The sequence below is a fragment of the Anticarsia gemmatalis genome, chromosome Z (assembly GCF_050436995.1).
Source record: "Anticarsia gemmatalis isolate Benzon Research Colony breed Stoneville strain chromosome Z, ilAntGemm2 primary, whole genome shotgun sequence".
In the NCBI taxonomy this organism is placed as follows: Eukaryota; Metazoa; Arthropoda; class Insecta; order Lepidoptera; family Erebidae; genus Anticarsia; species Anticarsia gemmatalis.
The window spans coordinates 20,214,190-20,231,243 of NC_134776.1; the positions used below are offsets into that span (position 1 = coordinate 20,214,190).

General features: G+C 33.7%; 1 protein-coding gene and 1 long non-coding RNA gene across 3 annotated transcripts in view; one reads left to right on the plus strand and one right to left on the minus strand.

Moving 5' to 3' along the window:
* Nucleotides 1-11,385, minus strand: part of LOC142986527 (uncharacterized) — a 31,895-nt gene extending 20,510 nt beyond the window's left edge. The window contains exon 1 of the long non-coding RNA XR_012960391.1: nt 11,351-11,385. This is a non-coding gene — a long non-coding RNA (uncharacterized LOC142986527). The remainder of the gene's footprint in view (nt 1-11,350) is intronic.
* nwk (FCH and double SH3 domains nervous wreck) overlaps nt 1-17,054 on the plus strand; it is a 147,383-nt gene that overhangs the window by 30,348 nt on the left and 99,981 nt on the right. The window lies entirely within an intron of this gene.

Below are 17,054 nucleotides of genomic sequence, written 5' to 3' on the forward strand. Positions count from 1 at the left end.
AAGAAAATTATCCCTCGTTTAAAAAAAGGTGAAAAGTGTTCGACATTTACACTACACTCGCAATAACAGTTATTAAAGCATACATATTTAAGTGATAATATGTACTTTATAATTCCGTGTGGTAAAACCGAAATTGTATTAATTCTCTACAATAGATATAATGAACCACTTAATTAAAATATTGAAGACATTGAAATACCATCTCTTTGAAGCAATGCTTGATTTCTGAGCAACGTGATGTATTTTAAAACGATGTTTATCGTTTCTTAAAAGAAATGTTGTACGAATCTTTATAAAAAGACTAGATGACCCGGCAAACGTTGAGTTGTCATATAAATTAAAAAAAAATAGTGCCACTTAGGGGTATGAAAAAAAGATGTTGGCCGATTCTCAGACCTACTCAATATGCTCACATTTCATCATTTCATGAGAATCGGTAAAGCCGTTTCGCAGGAGTGCGGTAACTAACATTGTGACATGGAAATTTAATATATAAGGTCTATTAAAGTCATGAAAAAATGTCCTTGCAGCTCATTTCATAAGGCTCTAAACCCATATCCAAGCTTATGATAAGATCAACTAATCGTAACTTCTGTCATAAGTGCTATAATATATAATTATAAATGACTTAATTATAGTCATATTTAAAACTTTTGAGTTGTACATTTATGCAACCACGACCGACGTAGTCTGCCTAAACATCAAGAAATCCAAATAAAAAATTATGATTTCGTTAATTCATAAAGCAAAATAACTTGGTAGAAATCAAAACAAGAGGTCTTCCACTGCCTATCCCTTATAGAAAACAGAAGAGATTCGATAATAGTTTGAAATATTATTCTAGAAAACTTATATCACAATACTAACATGTTTACTAAGAATAATATAAATATGTTTTGTGTACTGGTACATGAAACATCGGTACACGTGTAACAGATACAAAGGAACCCACACAGTCTATAACTACGTACTAGGTACGACGGAACCCCGACACGTGTTTCATAGTCATTATAACTTTCAGATATGAATTCTAGTGATATCTCGTGTTGAAATACATACATACAATCACGCCTATTTCCCAAAGGAGTAAGAAACTAGAAAATTCTTAAATAGGATCTAAAAAAAAATATTTCAATTACATAAGTGCAAAACAGTTACATGGTTTGGAGTACTTTGGAGTCGCCATTTAAGCAAAGGGATTGCTTGTATTAGGAGAACTCCGCTCTTCCACTTAACATTATCTAACAATATGCAATTAATTAGTGACTCAAATATTAAAAGTAGCCTTTGAGGAAGGCCTATAATTAGATGATGATGTAAGATTATTATAATAATAAAGTACACAGCTAATTTGGCTTGACTGCCTAAGCACAGTCGGTAGTGTATAAGACTGATGATCATGAGGTTAGGTTCGTTTCCCAAGTCGGGCAAAGTATAATCTGTTTTTTTTCTAGTTTAAATGTGATTATTCTCAATAGTGGTCCTGGGTATGGTAAAATGGCAATAAGCTCGCCTCCTATTTTACGATTAGCATTGTAAACGATATAATCCATTGGATTGGTTATCCGGCATTTACCTATAAGCCGGGAAAATGACTGCTATTTTATATTACTTTCTATCTCGTACTTTATTTTTATCTGTTGAATTGAAAGAGATTAAATCAAATCACGCCTTACAGTACATTTTAAATGAAAGACGATTTGAGAAAAACATTACTTTGATAAAACTATTTCGCAAAATCTAATCACTTAAGTAATTGCAGAGCAAATGAATTCACAGCAAAAACAAATTATCCATTAATTCATCCAGCAAATATATTTTAAAACTGCAAAGCTTTTAATTTCATTCTTTTTCTTCTTGGTTCAGTACTTTATTTCACACTTTCGAATAAAACAAATTTTATTTCCATTCCCGCCATAATACAATTTACATCTTAATTTTTTATTGCCACCTGATAGACAAATAAGATTTTGTTTTTAAAAAAATGCACAGGCATCTGTCCATTCTGCCTCTAGCAAAGAGAACACTCAATTTGTTCATTCGTTTTTCGCTTCCCTTTGAATTAATTAACGTCGCGTCGTGGAACAAAGGCTTTTTATACCTAGTTCCACGGCACACACTATGCTTTGTATGTCGGAAACAATTAAAAAATCGCACGTCATTGATGCCGGAATTTCGGGTGCATTGTTTATTAACTGCACAGAGCAGTGTGCTATCAAAGGCTGAATGACGGGTGACGGTCAAAAGAGATGAGAGACGAATTTATTTATGAAAATCTGTTTTGATAAGCCTTTTAGTAAAGGCTTTTGGTGTTTGGTGGTCGTGTGAAAATGGCGACAGGTAACAATAGAGGCTGGACATGTGACGGTTTCAACAGCGGTTTTGATGCCAAGTGCATGTTCAAATTTTGTTAAAGTTTATATTAAATTGAGAGTGAAACCACAATGTTGATGTTATAATATTATGTTCAGTGTTTAATATTTAAGTGAAAAGGCTCGCGCGGTTGTAACCTTTCATCTAATTGGGTCGAAGGACAGTACCTAATGGGTTAGTTAATAATAAAAACCTATCTCACTCGTGTAGTGACAACTGAATATGGCGCTCTCGCGTATTTAAAAAATAATATGAAAATATGAAAGGTTTTGTAACGCGATTCTTTAAAATTGAAACCATCAAGAGTTTGACATTTAAAATGTACTGCAAAAGTAGTTTCTGCGAAGTCCGCTAAAGGCGCTGATCAGATTGTCATACAATTTTTTTAGATAGTTATCCGGTTGTCGATACTCGATAGTAGTAGAAAATCGGGCTACAGACATGATTAGACTTGGAATAGATACTTATTGATGATAATCTAACAAGTAAAATAAAAACGTCCAACAATATTTTTATATTTGGCCGAAAATACACGCGTTCAAGAAAAAGCCAGCGCAGAATTAAAAATAAAAGCTAATAGTGATGTAGTCGATGTGTGCATCCGACTCGCACTCACACGGTTATTGAGTTCGTTTTACATCGAAGCTTCTTCATTTCCTATACAGAACGACTGTCAGTCAAGCGAGCGGAGTGCGAGGGTGCGAGTCTTATGACCTTTTCTATAAAACAGCCAGTTATTGCATGTCACTGAACACATTTGCGATTATTTTTAGAGAGAGAATAGTTCTAATATTATTTTAATATGAAAGTTTGTTTTGTGTAAAGGTCAACATCAAAATCTTTAACAATACGGAGAATCTACACAGAATCTAATATATATTTTGTGTAAAATCAGAAGAAAATATTTAAAGCGCATTTTTGATTATTTAGTTACCAACGTGCTTTTTACTTATCTGACAGTTTTAATACTAGACAAAACGTGGGTGTAATGATATTAAAGTAAAACAGCATTTTCTTTAAAATTTAATAAAAATATAATAAATAAATAAATAAATTTAACCCATTACTGTCCCACTGCTGGGCAAGGGTCTCCTCCCGTAATGAGGGAGGGGTTAGGCCTTGAGTCCACCACGCTGGCCAAGTGCGGGTTGGGGACTTTGCACGCCCTCAATAAATGTTTTAAACAAATTTTTAGGCATGCAAGGTTTCCTCACGATGTTTTCCTTCACCGTTGGAGCATGTGATAATTATTTCTAATACACACATAACTTCGAAAAGTCATTGGTGTGTTGCCTCGGGTTCGAACCTGCGACCACTTGCGTGGGAGGTGTCAACTTATACCACTCGGCTATCACTGCACCTAAATTTAACCCATTACTGTCCCACTGCTGGGCAAGGGTCTCCTCCCGTAATGAGGGAGGGGTTAGGCCTTGAGTCCTCCACGCTGGCCAAGTGCGGGTTGGGGACTTTGCATGCCCTCAATAAATGTATTAAACAAATTTTTAGGCATGCAAGGTTTCCTCACGATGTTTTCCTTCACCGTTGGAGCATGTGATAATTATTTCTAATACACACATAACTTCGAAAAGTCATTGGTGTGTTGCCTCGGATTCGAACCTGCGACCACTAGCGTGGGAGGTGCCAACTTAAACCACTCGGCTATCACTGCTCTCAAAAAATGCAACTGCTGCAAAAATATAATACTCCATTTAATATGCTTCGCCAACTGTAAATAGCGCTCTATTAGAGGGCGTGAAAAGGCTCGAATGGTATTTGAAAATTGAACGGTGAGTGAATGAATGCGAACGTTTGAACTGCATCGATGCGGGCCGCTTGCGGTCAGCGTGGTCGACCGGTGTTTGCGATGTAGCTATACCGACAAATGTCCCAACACTATTTAGAACGTTTCAACAAGATTTGAATTTACACCTCTTTTGGTTTATGTGAGCTTGGTACTTTTAATTGGTAACAGTGTTCTTCTTTTAAAATGTTGAATGTTTTACGGCAGATAAGTGTTAAATAACTTGTTAAATAACTTATCTGATAAGTGAAGTGTAAGTAAATTGAATAAAACAAAAACGTCAGAATTCTGATACGTGGATTTTGAATTAAAGAATGAATAAGTTTCCAAAAATATTCTTTAGTCGCAATAATCTTTGAAAAAAATTACAATATCAGTCATAGAGAAATTTGACGATGGTTTATAGTAAACAACTAAATAGGCATTGTAGGCAGGCAGTATCTCTAGTCGAAAAAATACGTTGACGTTTCAGTTAGAGTAGCTAATAATACTCGTAGTCAAAATAAACGTCTTTTAAATGCCGCGGGCCTATAGCGCAATTCTGTATAATCTGTACTGTCGAGTCTCGAGAGTTTGGCATTTTGAATGTACTGCCATAATAGTTCCTACGACGCCCATTAGAAGCGCAGATCGGATTTTCATACAACATTTCTCGATGACAAGCCGGTTGTCGGTAGTCGATAATAGTAGAGAATGGACCTACTTCAATTTTAAACAACGTACTCATGTGCGTAAATTTGCACATCCATTGAATTGTGTGAAAGCAATTGACAGTTACCGAGTGCTATCAATTGACCGATATTGTTTGTAATTCAACAATTAGGTCGTTATGTGACATTTATACTACAATTCAGGTGGTTTACAGGTCAATAGTTTAACAGGAGTTTACGAAAATATTAGCTTTCCGGTTTGAAATGTATGTCCCGTTTTTCAAAGCCTTTCCTAATGCTAGACAAGGCATTACTCCTTTCTTCCCAAATCGGTGATAAGTTCTGACTAGTAATTCCGAAATGCGTCCAGGAGCGCCATTTTCTAAAGTTGGTTGCGGATACTTCTAAATTAGCAAATAGGAATTCGACGCATAAATCTTAATCTGCCATCTTTTTAATTCTACCATCCTATGACAATAAAGCAAATAATATTTTTAATTGTTCTTAAAATTAGTAAAGAGTTGCAAGATAACTAAACACAACACTACCTTCAGCGCGAGGTTATCTTTTTATGTTTTGATACGACTTTGGCGGTAAAATTATTTACTGCAAGCGTCAAGTGTACCAACATAACAATTAAAAATAATAATGTTGGCCAACATAAAGATCACTAATTATTCGTTCATTAAAAAAGTTCTTCGTTTCAACATGATACTTAGAAAGTGCAAGTTTTGTACTGCATTATCTTAAGAATATTATAGCGAGTTTATATTAAGTTTGAACAAGACATTTCATGTAATACATAAGTAATGTTTTACCTCTAAAACCGTGTTAATTCCTAATACATACTGACTTCTAAAAGTCAGGGGTGTGTGCCCTTTGTCAAAACTTAAAGTTGCGTGGGACGCAAATGATTATACCGCCGGCCTATCAACTATAGGGACTGTAATGTTAGTATAAATTAATTAGAATAAAACGTTTAAGGTCGTTTTAAAATTTCGAGTATTTTGTAGATACTATAATTTAAAATACTAAATGAGTTACTGGCTTGTTGGTTTTGAGTAGCTTAATTTTTTTATATTAAAATTGCTTCATAATTTTACAGTAATCTTCGTGATTGCAAGCTTTAATTTTCAACCTTTTGAAAAGGGAGATGGATTTACATTAAAAATATCTTGATCTCTGGCTACTTTTAAATGATTATGTTAGATGCGTCCAAGTATCTACTACAATTGACGGGCTTTTAGGCAGGACCTTAGGTCTTCGTCAGTGGCTTAGCACCTCTAATTATCATCAATATGAATTAAACTTAAAACTTAAACTTAAATTACTGAGTGATTGAACATTTTTAGGGATTCCAGCTCGTGGTGGATGTAATTCCACGCGGGCAACGCTGCGGCGGTAAGCTAGTATATTATTATTGTACTCGTAAAGGCATACAAAGTTTTAATTTATTCTTCCTTATACAAATAAATACCTATTACAAAGCGGTTATCAGAAACCAATTTTTGTTTTCAATAACAAAGGTAAATTAATTCGATTATAACATAAAGATTTTCTTATGTAAACCAGTGGCTTATAACTTTGAAGACACGATTAAGTAACTGGGTTGAAAAAAAGATAATTCGATTATAGAAATATAAAGTAATATTCTGTCATATCCCAGAGTACCTACTCTCGGGGAAAAAGTTTTTTCGCATTTATAGTATGTATGAACTTGTAATAAAATTTTTTCTCTACACAAAAAGGCTCGATATTTGGGTACCTCACGAACTCAGTGAAATAAACCTTATGAACCGTGTACTCATTTGTGATTCTTGAAGCCAAAGAGATTTTATTACAAGTTCATACATACTATAATGCGAAAAGACTTTTTCCCCGACCTAATATATCCTAACTAATTTTAAAACTTCATTAAAATCCGTTCACTGAATTAGACGGAAAGCGTGATGGATAATACTCATGTATTCTTTACCATATTATGCTCAGCGTTACAATAATTGCAATAGTTATAGTTCCACAACATCATCATAATATTCGCTATTAAAACAATATCTTAAAACAAACTATAAAACTATAATTTGATTAAAACTCAAACTACTTAGTTGCAGAACTTTAGTAAGCGAAGTTAAAGTTACTCTACTGGTAGAGTTTACTTACACAATATTGGTGTAAAAATCTTAACAGCCCGGAGTTTTATAGCGAAGGAGGGTTTAATAAAATCTAATAGAGCTTAAATAGCGAGCTCTGGGAGAGGATCAATGGGAAATACATCGCGTATCGTAAATTTTAAAGACGTCGGTTTATGTAGACTTATGTCGCGGCATTTATAACGAATTTGAGGTGTAAGTATTCTGAATTGAATTAACTTTTTTTAGCAGGTATTTGTGTTTTGTAGGAAAGGAAGATATATTTTGTGAAACCTGTTTCTTCTCCTTACTGAAAAGTCTATGTGAAGGTGTTTATACATATATTTTGACTTCGAGTTTTATTAGCTGCGCTATCTGAAACGTCAATGTATCACGCCTTTTTCCCATAGGGGTAGGCAGACACCAAAGAATACCACTTGCTTCGATCCTTACATACTTCTCTTGCCTCATTCACATCCATACATATTGTTATACAGGACCGCCGGTTATATCAATATTTATTTATCTCCATTTCTATAGTAATATGGAAAATTCCAGAATACATATGTAAAAGGAAAATTTATGACAAAACACAAAACATTATGCCTATTTACAGAAATAGGTTTATGAGGGACAAAGGAACATAAATAGAAAACATTTGAACTTTTGTATTGTTAAGTAAGAAGGGGTATAGAACATGATTGTTTGTCAACAAAAAGATTAGCTAAAAATATACGTATTTCTGTATAAGTTTGCCAACTTTCTTACAGTTACGTAGAGCTTATATAAGTGTGCCTAAATATAAAATGTCTTACGAAATAAATGGTACGAAAACAACAGTTTTTTAGCTGAGATTTCAACGAGGAATTGATATTTTATTCGTTACACACATTTATATCTAAATGGCCATATTTTATCCAAACATATGGTTTTAGACCCCTAAATTAACCTTAATGTTACCTAATACTACGTACTCCGTTGAAAAATTAGTCATTCTTTTCTTATATTAAGAAATCGTAGCTTTTCTAAGGATAATTTTTTACTAAAGAGTAATCTCTCTGCTACTATATGTGTTAGAAAAACCTTTTACTTTTTGATACATTTACAGACTTAAAGAAAATAGTTCTAGCCAAATACGCAGGGGACGCTAGTTAATTTGTAAGGAGTACATACGATTAAATGATTTATGTTTAATCGTGAACTATTAATAAATAACCAGTTTCCCACGGTTTTGATAGTCATAATTAAAAGCAGATTTGTTCTGGCTCTTCTTGCGTACGTATAAACTAATGGTTAATTGATTAATTGACATTTGATGATTTAGTTTACAAATGGTCGGAATCAATGATTAAATTTATTTTAATATTGATTTTGAAACAAGAATTTACAGTTTCAAGAATTTTGATCCAGTTCAATCCAATCGACTCTATCAAGCATCTAGAATTTGAAATTTATATACTGCTAAAATAGTTTTTACGGCGCCCACTAGAGGCGCTGTAAAAACTGTCCGGTTGGCCTTTGATTCATGGGAAAAAAGATTAAATTTCTGTACACATTAACGAATACTTGTTACACCGAGAAATTTAATCACGAGCACAATCTACATTATATTAATCCTCACTAAACTTCCTCTTAAGTTAAAACTACTAAGCCTTTCTTCAAAGTAACACTAACATGACATTGGCAGCGATACCTCTTCATAAAACATTGGTTGCCAAACCTAAGCTTAGTTGCATAAAGTCAATATCACCAGGCATAATAAAATGACTGCAAAAACTTACTACACCCAAAAACTTTAAGAGCAATCAAAGTTTTACGCGTTTCAGTTAAGCAAAAGTTCCTCAGGACCACAGCAAACTCGCTACTTTTGCAAAGGCGTTTGCTACTTTTTACAATCCGTATAACTATACACTATACAGCCTTCCTGGTGCAGTCGGTAATGTATACGATTGCCGCGCAAGAGGTCTCGATTTCGAATCCCGGGTCTGGCCAAAAAGTGTTTTCTGGAATTTTTGTTGACAAATTCTCAGAGTTTGCCGTAAGGAAGTTGAAATTGTAAACCTAGAATTCAATGTACATGACAAAAGTTTCAAGATTAATCGTTAATTTTCGGTTTAATGTGAGGTTTCGTTTAATGTGAATTATAGTAGGCGCCTTATACCCTATTCAATTATGAGAAAGGCCAAAACGCTATGTAGCATCGGAATAGTCGCTAAAATGCAAATAACTTCGACACCGCGTACATCCAAACAATCTCCAAAACATCGCAAAATCCCTTAAATACGAAAATAAACGTACAATATACTACCTCTTCAGTATTTCAAAGAAATTACAAGTTAATTACTATATCATACGCCATTGATGGTCGCAAGTTGAAGTGCAATGACAATCATAGACCTTTCCTTGAACTTTATTGATTGAAACAACACGTGTATGAACTAAGACTGTATGTGCAAACTTTCACATCTAATTAAGTATATAAGTTCAAGAAATTATAGACATGTAGAATTAAATATTCTAATAGTACATTAGCAGACTGTTTAAAATGACATACTATGACTACATTTTAAATCTGCATCAAATAATTCACTAAAAAATAACCTTCGTCGATTACTTAATTTGACTTACTTTTACGAATATTTACGATTTTTTTAATAAACTTACACTTGTGGACACCCAAGAAAGGAGGAAGGCTTTAGCAAAAGATAACAACCACTACCTCGGAAAAAAGGTACAGCCATATGAGAAGAGCTAGCAAAAAACTTATGGTCACTCTTTTCAATCGCGAATAGATTTACAATGTGGTTGATACAATAAATAATAGTCATGCCGAAACTGCCAACAATCTACGATGTAAAGTAAAACGCCTATTATGAATACATTCAAATTATTTGTATAAAAGAAAGCCCATCACTATTAAGTGTAAACTTTTTAATATAAGAACGGTGAAGTACTAGAACTATTTACCCAAACCCCTTCAAGACTTATTCCTAAAACGAACTAAACTAGTTTTCACACGACCTTTTACATAACTTTGAAACTCCAAGTGGGAGTTATCTGAGTTTGCCTATTCCTATTGAACTTATTATTTTCGGGTCCACAATACAAATGAGGCACCCATAGCAAGTTGCGCTAATCAGTCGGTAAACGATCAAAAAGTTAAGCAACCGAAGGCGCTGTCATTTCACATATGGGCCGGATAGTGGTATTCGAGTTGTGCATCTCCGTGTCTCGAAGACATGAAAATGTTAAAAAACCCGGTTGTTGTCAATTAAGATAACATTCGACAAGCATTGTAAAGCTCTTTCGGGTGGCTTGAATTACTTTGACACAAAATTATCCAAAAACTATTATGATATTAGTACTACGAATAATTTTCCAAAACCTTCATACAATAAAATAATATTACTGCAAATCAAAGATGTATCAAACCACATTTTCCATTAACTTTATATTGCAAAAGTATGTTATTATGACTAACACTACGCTTACAAAGGATTTTGATCAATTCTACCCCCAAAGGGATAAAACAGGGGGTAAACATTTGAATGAAAATTCTGTCCTAAGTCAGAATACGCGGACCAAGTCGCGGCAAAAGCTAGTATGTACATAATTGACATGTGAACGGGCACGTTGGTATGACGTTGTAAGTTATGGTCAATGGGATATGGTAATTGCAGAAAATAATCGATATATACATATATACAGGTATATAGAGGTAGATACAAGACGTTTCCAAGAAAACGTTTTAACTTTGAAAATAAAAAAACTGTGATTGGAATTTCAACTTTTCATTGTTTTCAAGAAATGATTTGCGAAGGTAAATGTTACTCAATTTGAAGGGGAATTATTTTAATACTGCGATTAGAATACCTGTGGTTATGTAGATAAATTATTGTAATAGTAGAGTTTAGTGTTTACATTTGTTTGCGAAATTATATATCGTTTAAATATTTACGAATAGAACAAATAATTTGTCTACATTTTTAACTTCTCATAATCCTTAATAAACAGTCAAACCTTGCGTATACCATGTTCTTAACCTTAAATAAACATACATCAAATCAGTAGCTAAATACGGAAATTTACCCTTAGATTTAACAGAGAAACATTTCGATGAAAAAACCGATTTTTTACCAAAAAATGCCTCATTTTGAGGTTTCATTTACACGTTATCTCAGAGTACAAAGTCAAACTATAGCTTAACCAAAACGAAAGCATGTTCAAAACTTATTTTATCAATATATGTATTTACAAACACTCACCCACGAAAAACTGCTACAACACAATCTTATAACCTTACAAAAAGTATTAAACAAATAAAATCTGTTAAAAATGTTCTAGAAAGATCAAAGATAACTAAAAAACAACTTCATTGATATAAAACAGGTACTCACGTATTCAGGTGTGATATTGTAAACCGTTGTCGTCACGCGGATAGAAAGACTCTGACTAATCAGTTACCGATACGACAAGTAGCCATTATACCGTGGGACAGTTTTGCATTATTGATATCAGAGACTTGCATTGTATTCTTTATAACTCACGACACGGTGACGAGACGACACGGCTGTTGGAATTAGTACTTTATACACTTATAATGACACTTTTTTCAGTCTTAAATATTTGTTTTGATGACAAATATATTAATTGAACGGAAATTCGGCTCTTTCTAAAAGTTCTAAAGGGTGTTAACCAGTAAATAAATTCACAATTTTAAAATCATTTTTAATAGTTTTAAATTGACGCGGCTTGTACACATAATTTTTTAATGCTATTGGTTTTAAAAGTGATTGATAACTAAAGGTTACAATACTTTATTTGTTTATCCCGACGTTTCGATCGAGTTACATCGATCGTGGTCACGGGCTGACTGATCTTTTTTTATGTTTGAAAATTTATTATTTTTATCTTGATATAGTAGTACTAGTATTGAGAATGCCTAAACAATTTTAAACTACGTAGACATAGCAGTAGATAACTTGTGATTTTGGCAATATTGGGCATGAATGCTTAAGGTTAGAAAGGTGTTATATGCTAAACAAGTAAGTACCATTATTGGTTTACTTAAAGCAATGCACCGAGAACAAAATGGCACGTGCGCGCACCGCCCACAACAAAAAACATCTGTTGGGGGTTTTTCAGCGTGGTACATTTATTTAATAGTGAAAATTCATTAAAAATTAAACTATAGTTCTGTCTCATAAAATCCTATGAGAATAAATGAGACAGAATGACAATTACACCAATACATACACTGATGTGAAGACTTAAAATAAAATTCTATAGTTATGTCTCTGTCATTCGTATTGTGAGTGAATGAGACGACATGATATGTAAACATTAATAATGAATTTTCACTATAGCAGACTAATAACACACGTTTTTAGTTTGCAATCTAATATTCAAGTTATTGGGTTTTCTGATTTCTATCGGAATATACCCTATAGTAGAAATAGATTGGTAAGCGTTTTGTGTCGTTTATGGGCATGAAAATAAACAGTATCATCTTAAGCCTTTTTCGAACTGAAGATGCATGTTGCTTTCAAGAGAACATACATTGCACTCTCAGTGAGAAAAGGGCGTAAGTGACGATATATTAATTCTAAGTTATATTGTTTTTCAAGTGACTGCATGTATGAATATGTATAAATTAACATTTGTAGATATATGAGTAGATACTTAGTAAGTTTGTAAGCATGAATTGTTGGTATATTACTAGCATAACTTGTGTTAAATACTTTCTATGGACTGTATCTGACTTATTAAGGTCATCAAAAAATTTACTATCCATTTTTTTTTGGTTCAAAATATCAGTTTTTAAAGTTCCTTTGAGACCAAATCTGGTTGGTAAGTAACCAAATCAATCGCAGCATTAGTCCTTTGTTATAAATATCTGAATTTAAGAGCAACGGAAGTTTATTTTACTAAATAGTAAATAATAATAAATAAATAAATATTATAGGACATCTCACACACGGTCATTTGATTCCAAACTAAGCAGAGCTTGTACTGTGGTAACCAAATAACTGATAAATATACTTATATACTTCTAAATACATACTACATCTATATAAGATACATTAACATCATATATAAAAGAATTGAAATTATTGGAATTAAACGACCTCCGTGGCGCAGTGATTAAGATGGTCGCCACGCCATACGGAGCAATTATTTGTGCGATCCACAAAAATGATTTTCGGGTTGTACTTTATGCCCGTTGGTTGTATGTTTCTAAAAGTCCCCGCGACACAAGAGCAGGTCAAGTTGTCTTTAAAAATTATATTGTATAAGGTCGAGGAAAAAGTCTTTTCGCATTCTTTACACAAAAAAGGTCCATATTTAGGTAACTCACGAGCTCACTGAAAGAAACCTAATGAACCGTGTACTCATTTGTGATTCTTGAAGCCAAAGAGATTTTATTACAAATTCACATAATGCGAAAAGACTTTTTCCCCGACCTAATACATATTTAATCTGAACATCGTAGTCGTGTCGTTACCGTGAGCTATAAAAGGCTGTACAAACTGAATTACAAGGTTCATAGCGGGTGTCAGTGTCGGTACAATGTCGTGCATCTATTCTATTATGTTATCGAAGCCTTCCTCTATGTGCGGCTTTTTTTTTTCATGTTCAGCTAAATTTATTCGGGTCCGCTTTTAAAAAATTAGGCTGCGTGATTGAGTAGTAAAGAGTGCTAGGTTCGATTTTCGGTTGAAAAAATGGGTTTTTATTGTTGTTGCTGTGTATTGCAATATGTTTTCTAGTTTTATATGTCTGTTGGTAGTTAGATCATAAATAATTATATTTTTAGTAACTATTTGACAGTATAGTTTAACCTGCATGATATTATCGAAAAGTAATTTTAATAACCAAAGGAAAGCTTTTTTTTAAAACGCCTTCTATTATGGTATAGGAAAAACTGACAACTTATATCCCTAAAAATATACACAATAGACTTTATTTTCCTTACAAAAAACAACAATAAAAATCTGGACTCAAACTTAATATAACCTAAAAATTCCTTCTAGAATGTTCTTATAAATATCAAAATGGCCGCTCAAATTGCTATCGCGTCATCTTGCAACCCGCTGAACAAATTACATTGTCTATGAGTATCTGATGCTCTCTGGTTTGTGCCTCGGCAGCTCATGGGGGTGGTCTGTAGTGCCGCTGCAAGCCTTATCGTGAGGAAAAATTGAATTAACTCATGTGAAACGGATGCAGATTTTATTTTGTGTCTAGATTTGCAACTGAAAATATGCTATAATTGTGTTTGCAATACATCATTTTATATTAACCAAAGTTAATTTTAAGTAGTTAAAGTCAATAGTCTATCTATCTATTTATCGTATGACTAGTGGACTAGTGGTCAACCTATTGTCAAACATGACATGGCTTAACAACTGTTATCTTAGTAGACAACAGCCGGGCCTTTGCCGCCCTCCGAAGCACAGAGACGCCCAGCTCAAATACCACTATGCGGTCACCCACCTATGGAATGACCGCGAAAACGGTTGCTTAATCCTCAGATCAAAAATACACTTAAAAATTAAGCGCTAATAAGTTTTCTGTACAGAATTTCTTGATTGTTACTCAATTGTCGATATTTAATAGAGATACAACCATTCTTCTGTTCTAGCAATGTCTAACTCAATATATACAATACTATAGGCTATAGGCCTCGCACAAATAAGAATCTTGTATAGTGTTCATACAGCTAACTTTGTTATTTATGAGTTATGACATTCAGTGCAGTAATACTGTCGTGGAGAACGGTCTTCGTAACTAAAGACATCCGTAACTACTGAGACTGCACTTACTTTATTATTGCTTTGAATTGAACCACAATAGCATCACATTCCACGTTGCTTTATTCGCAAATATGTTGTTATAAATGTACAATTGTAGTATATCTATTTGCTTATTGAGTAAAACAATCCATACTAATATTATAAATGCGAAAGTAACTCTGTCTGTCTGTCTGTCTGCTACTCAATCACGCCTAAACTACTTAACCAATTTGCACGAAATTTGGTATGGAGATACTTTGATACCCGAGTAAGGACATATATCATCACGCTACGACCAAAAGGAGCAGAGTACCAGTAAAAAATGTTACAAAAAAGGGGAAAGATTTCACCCATTCTCTCTTATTGTACGCAAGTGAAGTTGCGCGGGTCAGCAGATGGAAAATATATAAGATTTTGACAATTGCAAAGAAACAAAAGCTTCAATATTTTAGTAAATTTATAATTTTTACACTAAACATATTTTTATGGATTCACGAATATATTTTCACGGATTATTCTCATTGGAGCATATCAAAAAACGTCGCTTCATACGACCCGTAAAAACTTATTTTGCTTTACTAACATACAAACATCTTGTCATACATGAACACAGGTTACTAGTACTACGAACCTGACCTTTGACATTAATTTTCTACTCGCAACATTACGGCAGGATTAAAAGCATTATGAATTACCTTTGTTAGACTTTTGCCACATTATAAGATACGTAGTTATGTAATGTCCTCAACCCGTACTTCGCAAAAAATGGCACCTCTAATATGTAGTGGTGCTTTTACATAATCCTATTCTAACTAACTAACCATTAAGCTCTTTCAATATTAGTATCTAATCTATGACGGCAACAAAGAAGGAAGAGGCTATGCCTAAGGTAGACCGACGACGGAATCGCTAGAAACCGTTGGATGAGGGTAGATCAGTAGCGCAATTCTCTACAGTCGGTACTGTCGAGTATCAAGAGTTTGACATTCAAAATGTACTACCAAAATAGTTCCTACGGAGCCCGCTAGAGGCGCTGATTGTTGTGCAAAATTTCTCGATACATGGTTGTCGGTTGTCGATAGTGGTAGAGAATCGAGGTACAGAACTGGGCGTTAAGTACAGCGTATAGAGTATAGAGAAGGTTTATATCTTGCAGTAGACGGTTTTAGGCTAGCGCTATAATGCTAATTATCGGGCCTAGACTTCAACCAAACATAGTCTTTTGTTCAAAAGCATTTCAAGTGTATCATGTCGAAGGTGTAGGCTCCAATTGAATACGTGCTCTCCACTGTCACCTGTCACTTGTGCACAATACAATGTAACAAGTACATTGCGGATTACACAAGGGGATGTCTCTAGGAATCACAAACAAATGACGCAATGCATGTTGTGATTGGATTGTCTGTATGTAAATTGGAAATCGGATTAGTTTCAGATTTTGGATTGTTGTTTATGTTCGGATTGACTATGAAACTTTTGCAATGCTTGAATATGACAATGTTTAACTCATTAAGGTATTACTGCTATAAGGGCTTTAAGCCACGTCAAAAGCCTTCGGGCCGCTTGAACAACTTTGACACAACACAACTAACCATACGATAAGAAAAAATTGTGCTTTCGGGATAAATAAATTTCTACGGACAACTCATACACAGTTTTTTTATTGCAAACAGATAAGAATACTAATAAACTTACATTTACTTTTAAGTCTTCTAAACATATACAAATAGAAAAACGCCCAACATTATCCCGCGGCTTCCTATCGCAATGAGTAAATATTTTTGAACAACTTACACACCTTCACCTAATTTCAAACAAAGTAGGACTTATACTGTAGTTAGGCAAACAATAAATAATATTAAACAACCAAATACTTTAAAATCATTACTAATTATAAGAAAATGCATCAAATACATTTTATTTTTTTGTTTATCTCGAACAACAAAGCTCACTTCACTTGAAACAAAGTCTATAGCCTATTCCAAATAGTTATCACAATGCAGGCTTTTGTTCGTAACATGCATGATAGACAGTACTCAGAATATCTGAGATTGATAGCCAGGCTACGGTAGACAGGTATCTTGTTTATATGGAAATTGTTGTAGGATCTATCTATCCGATATCTATCTAGCCGATGTAGTGAATAGGCGTATCGAATTTGATATAGACAGGAATTAGGCCTTGCTATTGTGGCCTGTTTTTAATCTGTTATAATCTAAAGTCTAAGATAAGGTTATTATTTTTTGTCTATGTTACGCAAACTATCTAAAATGTTGAATATTAAGCAGTATTAATACTGTTGTAT